Below are 22,550 nucleotides of genomic sequence, written 5' to 3' on the forward strand. Positions count from 1 at the left end.
CAGACAAAAAAAAAAAAAAAAGAGGAGAGAGAGAGAGAGAGAAATTAAGGTCATAAAAGATGTAGAAAGAGCAGCAGAAAAACTAATTATAAGGGACAAACTGATCAGTGGGTGCACTTACTGATCACTTGTGGTAACTGATTACTAGTTTGAGAATCAATATCCATGGAGCATGGGCTTGGTATATCGAGAACCTTGGCTTCAGTCTCCGGCTCTTCAATATGAGTCTCATTTGCTTTTGTGTCACCCTACAATAACATCAAATAATAAAGAGAAACCATATGAGTTAAGTATTGCTTCATTGCAGTTAACTAAGAATGCAATTTATGCAGTCTATTTCGCTAGCAACTCTTTCATATAGAACCATATTTAGAGTTCGTAGCGATTAACTCACATAGGAAGATGAAATAAACAAACCGTCAAACAAGAATTAGGATGGTATGCTTTTGATTTTTGATTAACAAAATAATCAAAAAGAAATAAACCTAAACAGAAGATAAATTGCTTCATTTTTCTTTGGCTGGTCAAAAAGTATTTTGGAAATTCCAACCAAACCGTGCCAAAATATTTTTTTCAACATTAACATACCAACGAGAAGAATATGCAGGAAGTAAAACTTGTGAATGAACTTACAAAAACTTCTTTTTGGTATTCTTTGTTTAGTAATTTCTCCAGAAAAGAACCTTTTTCTTGATAAATTCAACCTGTCTTCTCTGCATCTCTCTATAATGATGTAATGGCGAAGAATCTTGAAATAACTGTGATCGGTTTGCAGCGTCAGGTGCTCTATTTGTAGCATCAACTGCTAAATCGTTCCCCACAACAATTCCCTTTGTCTCATTCATAGGAGTTTCAGCACTAACCACATTTGCACCATCTTGTGATTGAGATGCCCCTGGTACAGGGAGAGTTACAACCGGAAGATTCAGCTCCTGACAAATGACCTCTTGAACCTTCAAGTCCTTGTCATCAACAATAGCTTGCCACCTTCCATAGCCATGCCTTCACATCCAACCATATTAGTTATGAACATAGATTGTTAATATCTATCATATATAAACTGTGAGCACTTATCTTACGACTAATCCTATCAAAGTTTGGGCTTGTTTGGTGCAGCTTACGGAGTTTCTTATAGATTTTTAATTTCGGAAACTTGTGCCAGAATGTTTGGGGTTTGGCACTCACATAAAACATTGGGGGTGTGACATGCTATGGAAATGCGACTTGCCCTATAGTTCTGGAAAAATAGTGCACATGACACAAACATTTACTCATAAACACACAAGTACTTCCATAGATGCATAAATTCACATATAAAAAATGTATTTCTTGTCACGTCTTTGTATTTAGTCAAAATCCACTTTTGAAATTATTCAAGTACACAAGGCTTGAGCCTATCCAATGACCATTTTATTTCCAATATCAAAAAGCAACCAAAAAATGCTTGTCAGAGAAACATACATAAAATCAGAAGCTCATGGTTAACAATAAACATTAGTAAAAATAAACATATGAATGATAAGCAATACAATCATTTGCCATAGAATGTTATCAGCAAGAGTCCATCATATCAAAGATGTGGAAGCCAACATCCAAAAATGAAATTAAAATTCTTGGAATTATGTTTACAGCATCACAAAAAGGAGGAAATTCTTCCCCCTCAACATTACAATATGAAGGAAGTCTTTCAACGACTTCAACCTCTTACTGAAGAAAAGCCTTTAACTATCCAGGACTTAAAAATGGAAGTCAATGCTTTAAAAGTTGAAATCAAACATTTGCAAACTTCTAATATTACTATTAATTCTGAAATTAAAAACATTAATGTAAGATCCAGAATAAGGAAAAGGGAATCATAATTAATGAATCTACTTCTGAATCTATTCCAGTATCAGAAACTAAAGAGCCTGATTACCTCATGCTCATGAGTATAGTTACTTTTTAGAAATGGTATATCAGAATTACTTTTATGATAAAGCCAGATTTTATTATAAAAGATGCCATTGCCCTTGTCGATAGTGGTGCTGATATGAATTGTATTCAGGAAGGATTAATTCCTACTAAATACTTTCATAAAACAACCCAATCTCTTACAAGTGCAAGTGGTAATTCTTTATATATCCAGTATAAACTTCCAGAAGTATTAATTTGTAATTAAGGATTATGTCTTCCGACTTCTTTTGTTCTTATTAAAAATATGTCTCAAGCTATAATCGTAGGAACACCTTTTCTGTGTTTGCTTATGCCAATTTCCAAAATTGATTCTATTGGCATACACACAACCTTAAATAATCAACCGATTATTTTTGAGTTCATTACAAAACCTTATACAGAAGAATTAGATCAGATTAAGGATCTAGTTAATTTCAAAGAAAAACAAATTAATTTCCTCCAGAAGGAAATTAGCTTTTTAACTACGGAACAACGACTTCAACAGTCTTCTTTCCAGCAAAAAATCAAATCACTTGAACAAGAATTTCAACATAAAATCTGCAGTGATATTCCAAATGCTTTTTGGAATAGGAAGAAATTAATACTCTCCTCGAGAAAAAAGCTTATTTGATCCAGTCGATCTCCTTGGAGTTGTACAGCCTTTTATGTTAATAAAAATGCAAAAATTGAAAGAGGTGTGCCAAGATTGGTAATTAACTGTAAACCTCTTAATGAAGCCTTACAATGGATAAGGTATCTAGTTCCCAACAAAAAAAATCTTTTAGATCGTCTTCAGGATGTAGTCATATTATCTAAATTTGACATGAAATCAGGATATTGGCAAGACCAAATCGCTGAACTAGACAGATACAAAACTGCTTTTACAGTACCTTTTGGGCATTTTGAATGGAATGCTATGCCATTTGGTTTAAAAAATGCTCCATCTGAATTCTACCATATAATGAATGGCATTTTTAATCCTTATACAGAATTTTCCATTTGTTATATTGATGATGTTTTAATCTTTTCCTCATCAATTGACCAGCACATGAAACATCTTAACATTTTTAAGCATGTTATTATTAAAAATGGTTTAGTTGTTTCTGCATCAAAAATACAACTTTTTCAGACTACAATCAGATTTTTAGGTCATAATATTCACAATGGTACTATTATTCCCATAAATAGAAGCATGGAATTTGCATCTAAATTTCCAGATGAAATTAAAGACAAAACTTAATTGCGGAGATTTTTAGGAAGTTTAAATTATATTCATGATTACTATCCGAACCTTGCTACAAATGCAGCAATTTTATATTCCAGACTTCGGAAAAATCCTCCTCCTTGGGGACCAGAACATACAGATGCTGTTCAAAAGGAGGAGGATTTTTCCGAAGTCTGGAATATAAAATTGCTGCATCTGTAGCAAGGTTAGGTTAGTTATCATGAATATAATTTAAACTTCCTAAAAATCTACGCAATTGAGTTTTGTCTTTAATTTCATCTGGAAATTTAGATGCAAATTCCATGCTTCTATTTATGGGAATAATAGTACCATTGTGAATATTATGACCCAAAAATCTGATTGTAGTCTGAAAAAGTTGCATTTTTGATGCAGGAACAACTAAACCATTTTTAATAATAACATGCTTAAAAATGTTAAGATGTTTCATGTGCTGGTCAATTGATGAGGAAAAGATTAAAACATCATCAATTTAACAAATGGAAAATTTTGTATAAGGATTAAAAATATCATTCATTATATGCTGGAATTCAGATGGGGCATTTTTTAAACCAAATGGCATAACATTCCATTCAAAATGCCCAAAAGGTACTGTAAAAGCAGTTTTGTATCTGTCTAGTTCAGTGATTTGGACTTGCCAATATCCTGATTTCATGTCAATTTTAGAAAATATGACTACATCCTGAAGACGATCTAAAAGATCTTTTTTGTTGGGAACTGGATACCTTATCCATTGTAATGCTTCATTAAGAGATCTATAGTTAATTACCAATCTTGGCACACCTCTTCCAATTTCTGCATTTTTATTAACATAAAAGGCTGTACAACTCCAAGGAGATCGACTGGATCGAATAAGCTTTTTCTGGAGGAGAGTATTAATTTCTTATTTACAGAGTTCTAAATACTCTTTTTTCATTTGACTTGGTCGAGCACGAGTAGGGATTTTCCGCTCATCATAACCTGGTTACTTACCATTTCTGATATACCATTTCTGAAAAGTAACTGTACTCATGAGCATGAGGTAATCAGGCTTTTTAGTTTCTGATACTGGAATAGATTCAGAAGTAGATTCATTAATTATGATTCCCTTTTCCTTATTCTGGATCTTACTATTAATCTTTTTAATTTCAGAATTAATAGTGATATTAGAAGTTTGCAAATGTTTGATTTCAACTTTTAAAGCATTGACTTCCATTTTTAAGTCCTGGATAGTTAAAGGCTTTTCTTTGGTAAGAGGTTGAAGTCGTTAAAAGACTTCCTTCATACTGTAATGTTGAGGGGGAAGAATTTCCTCCTTTTTGTGATGCTGCAAACATAATTCCAAGAATTTTAATTTCATTTCTAGATTAAAAATCTGATCAGCAAAAGTAATCATATTATGTTCTTCTTCTGTAAGTAACCAGGTTATGATGAGCGGAATGTTTTTTAGCTGAACCAGACAGATGCAAAACTGCTTTTACAGTACCTTTTGGGCATTTTGAATGGAATGTTATGCCATTTGGTTTAAAAAATGCTCTATTTGAATTTCAGCATATAATGAATGATATTTTTAATCCTTATACAGAATTTTTCATTTGTTATATTGACGATGTTTTAATCTTTTCCTCATCAATTGACCAGCACATGAAACATCTTAACATTTTTAGGCATGTTATTATTAAAAATGGTTTAGTTGTTTCTGCATCAAAAATGCAACTTTTTCAGACTACAATCAGATTTTTGGGTCATAATATTCACAATGGTACTATTATTCCCATAAATAGAAGCATGGAATTTGCATCTAAATTTCCAGATGAAATTAAAGACAAAACTCAATTGCAGAGATTTTTAGGAAGTTTAAATTATATTCACGATTACTATCCTAACCTTGCTACAGATGCAGCTATTTTATATTCCAGACTTCGGAAAAAACCTCCTCCTTGGGGACCAGAACATACAGATGCTGTTCGAAAGATTAAGGCTAGAGTTAAAACTCTACCTTGTCTTTCTTTACCAAATTCCGAATGGAAAAAAATTTGTAGAAACTGATGCTTCTAACTTAGGTTATGGTGGCATACTTAAACAATTTAATCCCAACAGTAATAAAGAAGAACTTTTAAGATTTACTTCTGGCATTTGGCATCAAGCTGCTAAAAATTATCCGACAATTAAATAAGAATGTTTAGCTATTGTTAAATGTGTCTTAAAATTCCAGGATGATTTATTAAATCAACATTTTTTAATCAGAGTTGATTGTTCTGCAGCAAATCAGATTTTTTTAAAAAATGTTAAAAATCTGGCCCAAAAACAAATTTTTGCCAATTGGCAGGGCCAACTTTCAATTTTTTATTTTGATATTGAATATATCAAAGGAGAAACTAATTCTCTTCGAGACTTTCTAACCCACGAATATTTACAGGCTCCTAATGCAGAATAGGGGCCCAGGCTCCGGCAGACGGGGCCGCAGTAGGGGCAACCCCTACACTACAGAATTTCCAGGGCTATATGCCACTTCCAGTAAAAAAGCAAAATCAAGCCGTTCGGCCAAAGATGTCCTCCTCACTCCAGTACCATATGTCCAGAATTTTATCATTGAGGAAATTCCTCTACATTGAAAATTCCGATATTCAATGGATGAAGAATCCATGGGAAATTAAAAGGAGGTATTTGACTACTCAACATTCATTACCCCACTTTGATCAGTACAGATACATCTATGAGCAGATCCTTTTTGATACTGCCTCTGTCGATTTCAAACATACTCTTGCTGAGCCTAATCGCACAGCTAGTCCAATTAATTACAGCAAAGCTACTATCCAGCAGATCTTACCCATGCCGGCCTGGGGCATGCATCCTCATGTTCCCCGTACCCTTGAGATCCGTAATAAGGAATCTCGTTATAGCTATTGGAATTATATTAATGCTTTTTCTCAAGCATTTTATTATATGAATCCCCCACGGAACCATTCTTGGTTCATTCGTGTCCTTCCCGAACTTTTACAAAACGATCTCCCAAACTGGTTTCTCGTTTGGTGGGATAAACTTGGTATTCAGATTGATGTATTTTCAGAAGATGTTCGCAATGCATTCAAAGAATGACAGATTGCATACAGCCACCTTCTAGGATACAAGGACATATCTATGTCTAAATCTACAGTCCATTTTGTTATCCGCTTTGGTATCCCCTGGATTTGGAAATGGGATTTCCAATGTGACTTCCAGAATAAAATTCCCTGTTTGAAACGAGTTTTCTTTTATAAATGGTGGAATAAAATGGATGATCCCAAACCTCATCAAGAACTTCTCCAGAAAATCAAAGGTCATACACAGGCTTGCTGGGATGCTACTCCCAAGCTTATCCCAGCTGCACCTATAGTCCAGAATCCATTTGTCCAAATTCAAAATGAATTACGACAAAAATATCCAGCACTTTCGGAACAAGAATTAGTCATCAAAAGTATGGACTACATGAAAGAACAATTTCTTCAGTCATTTAACCGTGATGATACCAGCATGAAATCTGGTACCAGTCACGACGATCCAGATGAAGGTCATACTGATCCTTATGAGGATGAAAATGAATTTACAGTACTGGCAGGCGAATCACAAGAGCCAGCAGATGCCGATCCAAATTTTGGAGATTTTTGGGACTCACTCACGGGATTAATTGCTGACAAAATGAGTCAAGAAAAGGACAAGAAAGGAAAAGGAAAAGAGGAGTAATGCGCCACTTTGTCCTTGTAACGCCCTCAAAATAATAACATTAAACCCAACAAATAAGACAAGCGTTGATAGATAAACTAACCACCTTCTATCATTCATTAGAATTCCATTACATAAGTATTACATGTTAATCTCATAACAAAATGCCCTACGGGCTTACAGCTTTCCAAGTTAACACTTGGTTACAACAAAGAGTTCTAACTCGTTTACACATTAAGCCCTTGGCTTGAAATTACATGTAATACATCAAAAGTAAAACGACAAAACTATACCCGCCACTAGCCTCCCAGCTATGTCCTTGGAGGTGGCATGCTTCCTGCACCTGAAAATGATGTTCCCATATAGGGTGAGCCACAGCCCAGTAGAAATACACTAAACCAACCATGGACAATGACTAAAACATTAGCAATTGATAGTTGGTCAACACTGATACAATCACATAAATTACATATTTATGTCAACGACTTACAAGTCCCATTTACTTTTCATTTTCCCTTTTTCAACAGATAAGCATGCTAGCTCTATCATCATTTCCACAGATATGTATAAAAACTATATCTCACATTCAGATAAGCATAAAAGCTATATCCACAATCTCAACAGATATGTATATCAACAATATCCACAGATAAGCATACAAGCTGTATCCACACTTCACAACAGATATGTATATCAACAATATCCACAGACAAGCATACAAGCTGTATCCACACTTCACAAAGATAATCATATGAGCTCTATCTTCACTTCTCTAGACAAGCATATGAGCTCTGTCTACGGAGTACATCCCCTATCTCCTCCAAATACCTATCCGGTTTAGAGGTCCATCCCCTATCTTCCCCTAAACCGCGGAGTACATCCCCTATCTCCTCCTCTACACATAACGTATATAAACACATTGGTTCTATATACAATCACACAATACAAACAATTAATGTATTCTAGCAACTGTCAAGTTTCATAACACATTCCATTGATTAGTTTCAGTTTGCCTAATCAACATACATTGTCTACAACAATCACGACTATCCTCCACCGATAGCCCAAAGCAGTTATTTCTAAAACAGAAAATAAATGCACAAATGGATATTCAATCAACATTTCATTTCCTCATTTCTCATCAATTAATTATCCCAATTAATTAAACAATGTAATTAGGCCATTTTCCATAATTACCATTTCAACCCTTAGGTCCCATTTTCTTCAATGACTCAACAATCATTCCATTTTTTCATGCCAACCACGCATCTAGGTTTATTATGAATGAAACCCCGACTTTTGTATAATTGCACAAAAGCCCCAAACTTTCACAAAATTACCAAACCAAGCCCAACATCTCAAAATACCAAAATTCAAAGACAAAACCCATAGAGAGGAGTAGGATATCCCTACCTCAAATTCGGAGTCCCAAAGGAGAAGACGACAAAACCCAACGTGCTCCAAAACCTGAGATTTTCAGATTAAAATGAAGCCCTCGACGATCAACAACTTTTTTGTAAAGGCCAAAGGTGAGTAAATCACTCCTACTAGATCAAAACCTAGAGAGAAGGTAGAGTCTAGAGTGAGAGGCTCAACAATGGTGATTTTGGAAAAGTAAGAGAGAGAAGAGAAAGTGAAAAAGTGATTTAAAGAGTCACAAATTCGGGACTTTAACCCAGGTCTCCGCTCGAGCGTAAAACACCCCGCTCGAGCGGCCACTCACAACCTCCCGCTCGAGCGGCCAACCTCCCGCTCGAGCGCAGAATGCACTCGCTCAGCACTTTTGCAAAACCAGACCTCCGCTCGAGCTCCCAACCCTACGCTCGAGCGTACAACGCTGCACAGGAAAATACTGAAAAGGGTGTAATCTCCGCTCGAGCGCCAAAATCCCCGCTCGAGCGTACAGGCCAAAAATCTGGGCAACTAGTTTTGGTTTCTAAACTCAACCAACCTGAAACAAATCCGCCCAACACATCCTATAACTCAAATACGAAGTAAAAAGGATGTAAACAAGATAATAAACAACTACTAACATCCACGGACACATGTCCGGATCACGGTATAACAAGGGTAAACCCGGGATCGCTATAACCTCCCCCCCTTAAAGAATTTCGTCCCCGAAATTAAACACAAGTTTTCAAAAACAAGTTTTCCTCCATTTTAAACAATGTTACACTTTAACATTCAACAATTCGACCCATTACCGGTCATCCCATCCCTTAAACAAGAGACATATCACAATATGTAAACAACATATGTACTATTAACATGCACCAACATTATGCACTAACTTTCCAATGTCAACAATATATTCAACATATATAGTGTTACATCCAACTACCATATGAGGCAAGTTCCAAAACATGCTTCCAATAATCAAAACATTCTCAATGTTTTACAACTTAAGACATATATAAAAGCTCTTAAGTTCAACATAATGTAAAATTTAAATACAAGATCACACATCAACAAACAAGTCCGGATATTTCTCACGGACTTCCAACTCACGTTCCCATGTGGCTTCCTCCACTTCGTGATGTTTCCACAAGACTTTCACCAAAGGAATGGTCTTACCACGCAGGACCTGATCCCGCCTATCCAAGACCCGAACCGGTCTCTCCTCATACGAGGCATCCTCATCTACCTCTAAATCGGTCCAATCCAACACATGTGATGGATCTGGCTCATACTTCCGAAGCATACTCACATGAAACACGTCATGTACTCCGGACAACTGCGGCGGTAAGGCTAAGCGATAAGCAACCTCACCAACCCTCTCAAGGATCTCAAAAGGACCAATAAACCGAGGGGATAACTTCCCACTCTTCCCAAACCTCATCAAACCTCGCCTAGGTGATATCTTCAGAAAGACATGATCACCTACCTCAAACACCAAAGGCCTCCTCCTACGGTCGGCATAACTCTTTTGTCGACTCTGGGCTGTAACAAGCCTCCTACGGATAAGCTCAACTTTCTCCGTCGTCTCCCTAACCAACTCCGGACCCAACAAAGGTGCATCACCCACCTCGGCCCAACAAACTGGGGACCTACACGGTCGGCCATACAAGGCCTCAAACGGTGCCATACCGATGCTAGACTGAAAACTGTTGTTGTAGGCAAACTCTACCAATGGCAAGTGCCTGTCCCACGTCCCACTGAAATCCAGGACACAACCCCGAAGCATATCCTCGAGGATCTGAATAGTACGCTCGGACTGCCCGTCAGTCTGAGGATGATAAGCCGTACTAAAGGTCAACTTAGTGCCCAAGGCACTCTGCAAACTCTGCCACAACCTAGCAGTAAAACGAGGATCTCTATCTGAGACGATCGTCACTGGGACCCCGTGCAATCTCACTACGTCCCGAATATACAAATCGGCAAGATGATCTACCGAATCTCTCACGCGCATAGGAATAAAGTGCGCCGACTTAGTCAACCGGTCTACAACCACCCAAATAGCATCACTACCCCGCTGAGTCCTCGGAAGACCTACAACGAAGTCCATAGTGACATGCTCCCACTTCCACTCGGCAATAGGCAAGGGTTGTAACAAACCCGCTGGCCTCTGATGCTCGGCCTTCACTTGCTGGCAAGTAAGGCACTTCGATACGAAAACAGCCACATCTCTCTTCATACCCCGCCACCAAAACTGGCGACCCAAATCCTGATACATTTTAGTACCTCCCGGATGCACCGCAAGGCGCGAATGATGAAACTCTCGGAGTACCTCTTCTCGGCAAGCCTCCGGTACAAACAAACGGTCCCGGTATCTCACACTCAGGTCGGGATACACCGTCAAACCCTTCTCAACTGTCCCACTGGAGATCTTCTCTCGGAGGGATTCTACCTCAAGGTCACCTCTCTGTGCCTCTAACACTCTAATCACAAGTGTAGGCTGCGCAACAACAGAAAACAAGGCTGCAGCCTCGACAGATTCGCCCAGTAGCAAATCAAACTCGCCAAGTGCTCCCAACATCTCCCATTCCCGGATGGCTACATCACTAATGGTTTTCCTACTAAGGGCATCGGCCACAACATTGGCCTTTCCCGGATGATAATGCAACTCAAAATCATAATCCTCGATGAACTCCATCCATCTCCTCTGCCTCAGACTCAAGTCTCTCTGTGTAAACAGATACTTCAAACTCTTATGATCCGAGAATACCTCGAACCTCTCACCATAAAGGTAGTGCCTCCAGATTTTCAAGGCAAAGATCACAGCTGCTAACTCTAGGTCGTGTGTGGGGTAATTCTTCTCGTGTATTTTCAACTGACGTGAGCCATAAGCTACCACTTTCCCCTCTTGCATCAACACACAGCCCAAACCCTCTCGTGAGGCATCACAATAAACCGCATAACCCAACCCTCTCTCCGGAATAATCAACACCGGAGCGGTGGTCAATCTAACTTTCAGCTCTTGGAACGACTTTTCACAAGTCTCACTCCACTCAAACTTGACTCCCTTCCGAGTCAGTCTCGTCAACGGTGACGCTAACCTGGAGAAATCTTTCACAAACCGACGGTAATACCCAGCTAATCCCAGAAAACTGCGGATCTCAAACACACTCTTAGGCTGTGCCCAATCTTGCACTGCCTCAACCTTGGACGTATCAACAGACACCCCTTCCCCGGATACCACGTGGCCTAAGAATTTGACTTCCCTCAGCCAGAACTCACACTTCCCAAACTTGGCATATAGCCTATGGGCTCTAAGCAACTCAAGCACCACTCTCAAGTGTTCCTCGTGCTCCTCCTCAGTAGGCGAATAAATAAGAATGTCGTCCACGAAGACGACCACAAATCTGTCTAAGAACTCCCGAAAAATCCGGTTCATCAAGTCCATAAAGACTGCCGGTGCATTGGTAAGCCCAAATGGCATCACCAGAAACTCATAATGGCCATACCGCGTACGGAATGCCGTTTTCGGAATATCCTCATCCCTGACCCTCAACTGGTGGTAACCCGATCTCAAGTCTATCTTAGAGAAACAACGGGAACCCTTCAATTGGTCAAACAAATCATCTATACGGGGCATAGGATACTTATTCTTAACCGTAGCCCGATTCAACTTCCGATAGTCAATACACAATCTCAAGGCACCATCTTTCTTTTTAACAAAGAGGGCCGGCGCTCCCCACGGCGAAACACTAGGGCGAACAAAACCCTTATCTAGCAATTCCCGGAGCTGAACTTTCAACTCAACCAACTCTGCTGGAGCAAAACGGTAAGGTGCCATAGAAATCGGCGCCGTACCAGGCACTAAATCAATAGAGAACTCTATCTCTCGGTGAGGTGGCAAACTAACAAGATCTTCGGGAAAGACATCCGAATACTCACAAACCACCCTTGGCAACACACTCTGAGTCTCAACACACTCGCTACTCTCAAGGCTAGCAAGTAAACCACTAAGCTCACTTCGCCCTCGCGAATCATACCCCGGTGGCAAAACACTACCAACCCGGTCTCCCAAGAAATGGAACCACTCCCCGCTCAAGGTACACAATGTAACCCTCTGGCGGTAGCAATCAATAACAGCCCGGTATGACGATAGCCAGTCCATACCCAAAATAACATCAAAACCCTTCATGGGCATGACAACAAACGGAAAAGGAAGCCTATAGTCGGCGACCTCTATATCACATCCTCTAACACCCTGTTTCAGGATCAACTCACCGCCCAAAGGCGATACCACACATATAGGAGATGCTAACTGTGCTAACTCCAATTCCAAAACAGATGCAAATGCAGCAGATACAAAAGAATGAGATGCACCCGTGTCTATCAACACATTAGCAACCGAGTTGCAAAACAGAAAAGTACCTCTCACTACTGATGGAGCTGGTACTAAATCCTGCGCGGTAACCGCATACACGCGCCCCGTAGGCCCCTGGTCTACCTGCTCACCTCTCGGAGCAAAAGACTGCTGCACAGACTGGGATGACGAAGCTCCCAGATTGGCCCTCGAGACCTGCACAGACTGAGCTGGCTGAAAACCCTGCGTCTGCCTAGAACCAGACGCTCCCGAAGTGGCACTCAACTGTGGGCAAAACCTCTTCATGTGCCCAGGTTGTCCACACTGATAACAAATCAAGAGCTGCCCCCTGCCCAAACTCTGACTCGGCGGTCTAGCTGAAGAAGAAGCAGCTTTCTGACCCCCACCCTTCTGCGGGCAAACAGAAACCTTGTGACCCAGCTGGCCACACTTGTAACAGGTGAATTCCCCCTGACCACCTCTCCCGGAGCCTGCACTCGGCACTGGGAAGGTCGATCTAGCAACACTACCCTGCGACTGCTGAGGGTTAGAACCCCTCTGCCTCCTGCCATCACCCTGACTATCCTGGCTCCTCTTGGAGCCTCTCTGGCCCTCATCCTCCTCCTGCATCATAAGCTCCACATGAGCTGCAGCGTCCACTAGGTGTCTATACTCTCGAATATAAGACCCACCAATTCTCAACTTGAGGCCCCGCCTCAACTTCCGCTCAAACTCATAGCAACGGCGTTCCTCAGACGCCACCAGTTCAGGTGCAAACCTAGACAGACTGGTAAAAGTAGCCTCAAACTCGGCCACTGACAAGCCCTGCTGATTAAGCCGGCTAAACTGATCCCTCAGCTTCTCTCTAGCTGCTGCAGACAAAAACCTCTCCTGAAAAGCATTCACAAATGCCTCCCAAGTACCACCAACACGAGCCTTCTCGTATTTCCACCATTGACCCGCATCTCCCTTCAGTTGGAAGGATGCCAAGGTCACTTTCAGTGCTCCGTCCTCGATGCCAAGCATCTCAAACGTCTTCGTTGTCTGTTCGAGCCATTCATCTGCCTTAAGCGGCTCTTTAGGATCCCCGATAAACTCGTCCGGATTACACCGAAAGAACTCCCTCTTCAAGAAGGAAGGCCCTGTCTCAACTGCCTGATTCCCAGCCCTAAGAATACCCAAAGCTCCTGCTAACTCTCTGGCCAAGGCACCCATAGCCTGCTGACCTACTGGCTCGGCCACATTGGCCTGCCCCACTCCCTCCTGCACTGCCGGAATCTCACCCTGTAACGGTGCTTCCTGCCTCGCAGGTCTACCACGCCTAGCACCTCTTCCTCGTCCTGACATCCTAATAAAGGCAACACAGAACGTTAGCACATTCATAGGTGTGCCGAAACTAAACACTCACGTCCTAATGCATGGACAAGTGTAATTCACTCCACATAAGCACATAAACACATAAGCACTTACGAATTTCATTTCCGGATAAAGATAGTCCCGAGACGTTACTAGAGTTCCGGTTAGAAATAGCATTGATCAAGTGTTTTTCCAACAAGACTCCTAGAAACTCAAGGATCCACTCTACATCCTAGAAATTAAATCCCATACCCACATAGTCACATAAGCATGTTATCAAATAAACACATAGCATATGGTACTACATCTAAGTCTCTATCAAGCGAGACAAACCCATTGTGATCCTAATCACTTCCCACGTACCCAAAGTATTCGAACCCAGTACGCTCTGATACCAAGTTGTAACGCCCTCAAAATAATAACATTAAACCCAACAAATAAGACAAGCGTTGATAGATAAACTAACCACCTTCTATCATTCATTAGAATTCCATTACATAAGTATTACATGTTAATCTCATAACAAAATGCCCTACGGGCTTACAGCTTTCCAAGTTAACACTTGGTTACAACAAAGAGTTCTAACTCGTTTACACATTAAGCCCTTGGCTTGAAATTACATGTAATACATCAAAAGTAAAACGACAAAACTATACCCGCCACTAGCCTCCCAGCTATGTCCTTGGAGGTGGCATGCTTCCTGCACCTGAAAATGATGTTCCCATATAGGGTGAGCCACAGCCCAGTAGAAATACACTAAACCAACCATGGACAATGACTAAAACATTAGCAATTGATAGTTGGTCAACACTGATACAATCACATAAATTACATATTTATGTCAACGACTTACAAGTCCCATTTACTTTTCATTTTCCCTTTTTCAACAGATAAGCATGCTAGCTCTATCATCATTTCCACAGATATGTATAAAAACTATATCTCACATTCAGATAAGCATAAAAGCTATATCCACAATCTCAACAGATATGTATATCAACAATATCCACAGATAAGCATACAAGCTGTATCCACACTTCACAACAGATATGTATATCAACAATATCCACAGACAAGCATACAAGCTGTATCCACACTTCACAAAGATAAGCATATGAGCTCTATCTTCACTTCTCTAGACAAGCATATGAGCTCTGTCTACGGAGTACATCCCCTATCTCCTCCAAATACCTATCCGGTTTAGAGGTCCATCCCCTATCTTCCCCTAAACCGCGGAGTACATCCCCTATCTCCTCCTCTACACATAACATATATAAACACATTGGTTCTATATACAATCACACAATACAAACAATTAATGTATTCTAGCAACTGTCAAGTTTCATAACACATTCCATTGATTAGTTTCAGTTTGCCTAATCAACATACATTGTCTACAACAATCACGACTATCCTCCACCGATAGCCCAAAGCAGTTATTTCTAAAACAGAAAATAAATGCACAAATGGATATTCAATCAACATTTCATTTCCTCATTTCTCATCAATTAATTATCCCAATTAATTAAACAATGTAATTAGGCCATTTTCCATAATTACCATTTCAACCCTTAGGTCCCATTTTCTTCAATGACTCAACAATCATTCCATTTTTTCATGCCAACCACGCATCTAGGTTTATTATGAATGAAACCCCGACTTTTGTATAATTGCACAAAAGCCCCAAACTTTCACAAAATTACCAAACCAAGCCCAACATCTCAAAATACCAAAATTCAAAGACAAAACCCATAGAGAGGAGTAGGATATCCCTACCTCAAATTCGGAGTCCCAAAGGAGAAGACGACAAAACCCAACGTGCTCCAAAACCCGAGATTTTCAGATTAAAATGAAGCCCTCGACGATCAACAACTTTTTTGTAAAGGCCAAAGGTGAGTAAATCACTCCTACTAGATCAAAACCTAGAGAGAAGGTAGAGTCTAGAGTGAGAGGCTCAACAATGGTGATTTTGGAAAAGTAAGAGAGAGAAGAGAAAGTGAAAAAGTGATTTAAAGAGTCACAAATTCGGGACTTTAACCCAGGTCTCCGCTCGAGCGTAAAACACCCCGCTCGAGCGGCCACTCACAACCTCCCGCTCGAGCGGCCAACCTCCCGCTCGAGCGCAGAATGCACTCGCTCAGCACTTTTGCAAAACCAGACCTCCGCTCGAGCTCCCAACCCTACGCTCGAGCGTACAACGCTGCACAGGAAAATACTGAAAGGGTGTAATCTCCGCTCGAGCGCCAAAATCCCCGCTCGAGCGTACAGGCCAAAAATCTGGGCAACTAGTTTTGGTTTCTAAACTCAACCAACCTGAAACAAATCCGCCCAACACATCCTATAACTCAAATACGAAGTAAAAAGGATGTAAACAAGATAATAAACAACTACTAACATCCACGGACACATGTCCGGATCACGGTATAACAAGGGTAAACCCGGGATCGCTATAGTCCTCCATTAATCCAGCACTGCTTTCCAGCTTCATATAACGACAAATCTACTTTCGGCTAAAGTAGATTACTTATCATACCAACTGGCCATCCAGCTGGCTTTTGCCGACACTAAGTGATAAGGGAATCTTGAGGAGATAAGATAATCGACTCCACCACTAACCGGGACACGCCACTTGTCTCGCTCATCCTTATTCATTATCTTTTATTTTATTATATAAGGGATGCCTCACCCTTGTTGAAGGCACGCTTTGAATTTTTAAGTTTTTCAGTTTATAAGTCTGTACTGTAACGCCCTCAAAATAATATCATTAAACCCATCAAATAAGACATGCGTTGACATATAAACAAATCCACCTTCTATTATTCATTAGCGTCTCATTACACAAGTATTACATGTTAGCATCATAACAAATGCCCTACGGGCTTACAGCTTTCCAAGTTAACACTTGGTTACAACAAAGAGTACTAACTCGATACACATTAAGCCCTTGGCTTGAAGTTACATGTAATACATCAAAAGTAAAACAACAAAACATGTCCGCCTCTAGCCTCCCAGCTATGTCCTTGGAGGTGGCATGCTTCCTGCTCCTGAAAATGATATTCCCATATAGGGTGAGCCACAGCCCAGTAGAAATACACTAAACCAACCATGGACAATGACTAAAACATTAGCAATTGATAGTTGGTCAACACTGATACAATCACATAAATTACATATTTCTGTCAACGACTTACAAGTCCCAATTACTTTTCATTTTCCCTTTTTCAACAGATAAGCATGCTAGCTCTATCATTATTTCCACAGATATGTATAAAAACTATATCTCACATTCAGATAAGCATACAAGCTGTATCCACATTCTACAACAGATATGTATATCAACAATATCCACAGATAAGCATACAAGCTGTATCCACACTTCACAAAGATAAGCATATGAGCTCTATCTTCACTTCTCTAGACAAGCATATGAGCTCTGTCTACGGAGTTCATCCCCTATCTCCTCCCAATACCTATCCGGTTTAGAGGTACATCCCCTATCTTCCCCTAAACCGCGGAGTACATCCCCTATCTCCTCCTCTACACATAACGTATATAAACACATTGGTTCTATATACAATCACACAATACATACAATTAATGTATTCAATTAACCGTCAAGTTCCATGACACATTTCATTGATTAGTTTCAGTTTACCTAATCATCATGCATTGTCTACAACAATCACGACTATCCTCCACCGATAGCCCAAAGCAGTTATTTCTAAACAGAAAGTAAACGCACAATGGATATTCAATCAACATTTCATTCCTCATTCTTCTCAATTAATTATCCCAATTAATTAAACAATGTAATTAGGTCAATTCCCATAATTAACATTTCAACCCTTAGGTTCCATTTTCATCAATGATTCAACAATCATTCCATTTTTCTATGCCAAACATGCATCTAGGTTTATTATGAATAAAACCCCAACTTTTGTAAAATTACACAAAAGCCCCAAACTTTTACAAAATTACCAAACCAAGCCCAACATCTCAAAATACCAAAATTTAAAGACAAAACCCATAGAGAGGAGTAGGATATCCCTACCTTGAAATTTAAGCCACAAAGGAGATGAAGACTCCAAGATCAACTTGCTCCAAATCCAAACTTTTTCAGATTAAATCGAAGCTCTCAACACCCTCTATCTTTTTAACAAAGGCCCTAGGCTAGATTCACACTCTAGGGAGATCAAATCTTAGAGAGAATATAATTTTAGAGAGAGAGAGTGTCGGATTAAGGGTTTGCTCAAAGAAAAGAAGTGAAAAAGTGATGTTTTAGACGCTGCTGTCCGCTGATATAAAACACTCTCGCTCGAGCGAAGGATTGGTCGCTCGAGCGACCAGACACAGAAAACTCTCGCTCGAGCCAAGAAGTTCTCGATCGAGCGAAGAAAAACCCAGACCGCTCGAGCCACGAAAAGCTCGCTCGAGCCAGAAACTACAACTCTCAGGTCCAGAACCGGGGCAACACTACTCTCGCTCGAGCGACAAACTCCTCGCTCGAGCGAAGGACCAAAAATCTGGGCAGCAACACTAGGCTCCCAAGCACAACCAACCTGTAACAAACCTGCCCAACACATCCCATAACTCAAAATACAAAGTAAAGAGGATGCAAACTAGGAAAGAAACAACTACCAACATTCACGGACACATGTCCGGATCACTGTACAACAAGGGTAAACCCGGGATCGCTATATGTACTCTCTCTCGGTGTGTAATTTTCTTTCAATCGTTTCAAGTATAATAAAAATAGTGGCAGTACTGATTGTAAGTACTTCTTACTCTTCTTTTGATGTATGTCTGTTTATACTCTTGTTATATTAAATGATATATTAGCTTTTCATATTGAAAGAAGAAATAATTTTTTAGAAAACTTTTTATCTATTTGGCCTAATGACCCTTGGGGTCTCCAGCAATTAGAAGAAACTAATCGACAAATTAACCAAGTCCAGTTGCAAATCCAGGAACAAATCTGCCTCTTGGCTGCGGCCGTCAGGCCTCCCCCTCCAGCATAGTAAATCATGAGACCATATGTGGCATAATTAAAATAAAATAAAATAAAACTATAAGTAATATTATTCCTGGGTTAGTGCTTAATGATGGGTAGTGCAGTGTTAGGGTTAGTGGGACGTCACCCAAGTCGCGTAGAGGTTAGACCATTAGCGGTGATTGCGGTTAGGTCATTCTCATAAGTCGTTGACAGACGTGCTAGCTTTACCCTGTGTCACAAAAATAGGAACACCGTTTTTTTTTTTTAAACACACACACGCACACAAATTAAGTAAACAAACAAACCAAATTTTCTAAAATTGAATTTATGCACAATTTGTGTATACAGAATCTTTTTATATAATACACCTCATATTTTCTTAGTTGATGATTCAAATTATTATTATTATTATTATTATTATTATTATTATTATTATTATTATTATCAAACAGTTGAACCCAAACTTATTCAAAGGAATAATAATAATAATACTAATACTAATAATAATAATAATTCTTCCCATAATACCATATTCAAAGGAATATTCCATGTAGCTTTTTATTAAGTGCTCTATGTTTTCCCCTTTTTCCGATGTGAAACAAAGCCCCAAACTTATTTTATGATTTCCAAAGAAAAACATTGAAGGTTTTGAAAACACTGAAAAATAAACTATAAATTTGAAAATCCATTTTGAAAATTCCCCAACAGGAAGTATCTTCTAATTTGAAAACAAAAAAAGAAAAATTAAAGGAAGTGAAAAAATTTTGATTACTGGATTACTGGATTTTTGAGTGTTTATGATTACTGGATTCTTATGTTTATGATTACTGGAACAGGAAGTATCACTAAATGTTTATGATTACTGAAGTATCACTAAATGTATGATCCAAAATACAACACCAAATAGTTTGAATGTCAAAACTTACAATTAATGTAGTTAGCAAACACATGAAACTAAACACAGCCTAAACCCATTTCATTAATCCCTGAAAACCATTTCATAGAAACCTATTTCAAAACCAAAATATAGAGCCCAAACATACAAACCGAAATCATACAAACATGAATATGTTGGGTAGGTGAATATATTGTATTTTCAAACATGAATGTTTGATATAATTCATAATGGTATGGTTCTTGGTGGATTTATAGATAGTTTAACCTTTGCCGTGATTGAAATGCTTAATGTCACTTCAAACACCAAAGGAAGGAATAATCTGAATAAAATATTAGTTTAGTGTATGGTGTCTTTAGTTTTTTGTGTTTTCAAAATCAGCTAATTGCTCAAAGATTTATTGGGCTGATTCCATTAGCCTTCTGAATTTGGAAATTTGAACAAAATTCTTGTACTAATTCTGCAGGGAAAAAAACATAGCAAGAAAACAAAAAAGACGCAAACTCAATCCCAAAACCAATTAAAATTCCTCCTTTTCCTCTTCAATATTATACAGTGTGCTGAGTGATGTATCTAATAAGTAGTTTCATGAATTGGTTTTTCAAATAGAATTGAAAATACCGATCTAGACTTGTGATGGATCAGCTAATTGATCATCTCGATATCCCTATTCTCCTCATTAGTTGCTTTCTCTACTACTTGGAATCCCTCGAAAATGTCACTTCTCTAAGCCTGATCTCTGTCGCAATGGTATGGGGTTGGTTTAGACTGGTATATGTCTTGGTATGTGCAATGAATGTAACTGTGTGCCACTACAGTGATTATGGAAAAATGTGGCAGATCCGTGGCTTGATTATGTAAGCAATCTGACTATGAACTCTCTGTGAATCCTAAATTGCATCTTAAAATGTGAACAACATGAATGACATGATAGAAACTTGTAGATTCTCATGAAACTATCTAATAGATGTGCAAGTCGGTCGTAACCCTTATTGGATTCGGCAGTCAGCAGTGTCATATTTGGTCTCATATTTGTGATAATCAAAGAAATATTATTCTAACACTGGTAGAGAAGTGCTAAAAAATATTTCAGCTAGACTAAGTTGGAGCAAAGAAGTCCTGGGGCTCCAAGTTTTCTTTCTATTTTTATTTGGGTTTTGGTTTTTGTTTTGTTATTCAAGTGTATAGTATGGAAAACTTGTTTTGTTTTGTTATTCATTCAACACAACTGATTAAAATATAAAAAATAATAAAACGAAAAAGAAAAAAGATTTTCTAGTCTTCAAAAGAAATTTTCTTTTTGAAAATCTAGTTTAACATGGATCATCACTTCCCTTTATTCAAATTCAACACATGGTTGCTTTTTGTCTCATCAAATAAAAATTTGTAACTAAGGTTTTGTTAAAAAATATTCTGCAACAATACAATTTAATTAAATAAAATAATTGACAGATATACAACACATATCCATTTAAGATGAGAGGATAGTACTTGTTTGATCTCCTCTCATTAAAAACAAACACATATCCCCTTGTAATTCATAAATTAAAGTCTTACTGTTACACATATCCCCTTGTAATTCATAAATAAAGTGCACCAACATGTTTTCGTGTTGATTCTAGTTTTATGTACGCTGACAAATGGGTACTCAAAATACATAAATAGAAATACATAGAAATACATAAATACCAAAATACAGAGATTTGAAAATTTATTTCAAAATCAAAACCGAAATCATACAAACCCATTTCAAAATCAAAACTGAAAGCATTCAAACCCATTTCAAAATCAAAACTGAAACCATGTCAAAATCATATGTAGAATTCATATGCAAAATTCTTCTTCAGTTTTACTCAATAGCAAAGCAATATATCAGTTGGCTCAATATCAAAGCAAAATCCAAACGTTACCAAAGCAATAACAAAAGAAAAACAATAAGAACCAAAGTAATGAACTAACCGAGCAGCCGAAGTGAATAGCCGAGCAGCCAAAGTGATGAAGGCAAAAGCTGAGAGAGGAAAACAAAAAGTTCAAGAAGAAGAACAATTACCCGAAGAAGAAAAATTCAAGAAGAATACTAAAGTCATGATTTCAATACTAAATAATAATACTAAACTCGTTAAAGTTATGTTTTCAATAACTCTATTGAAGCCAGCAATTAAAAACTATAGTTAAGAACCCAGAATTTCATCCAAATAACTCAATAATCATCCATAATTTTTTTTGAACCCATAATTTCTTTTGAACCCAATATATATATCATTCAAATAACTCAAAATCCAAACCCAAAAACAGAAAAACAGAAAAACAGAGCAAGGAAAATGTGAGCCAGACGATACACAGAGAGGGAAATGGAACCACTTAAATTGTTATTTCCCCAACTTCTGATCCTTTTGATGCTCAAAAGTATTTCTTATCCATGCTTTTTTCTGAAAAAAAACAAATGCAATTGAAAGAACATTTTAGCTCACTGATTGGGTTGTCAAAACATTTGTATCACAACAAAAACTTCTATTATTTTCATTTTTTTCCCCCGAAGGCAAATGAAATCAAATTATGAATCGGATATATGACATAGAAGTTGATTTCACAAAGGGATTATCTCATTCCTGATCAACATATTCTTTTTCAACCTTCTCAAATCAATTTCGCATGTTATCATCAAATGCTATAACAATATATACAATACACACCTCAC

Source organism: Camellia sinensis, chromosome 9 (assembly GCF_055761805.1).
Source record: "Camellia sinensis isolate YWXY chromosome 9, ASM5576180v1, whole genome shotgun sequence".
NCBI lineage: Eukaryota > Viridiplantae > Streptophyta > Magnoliopsida > Ericales > Theaceae > Camellia > Camellia sinensis.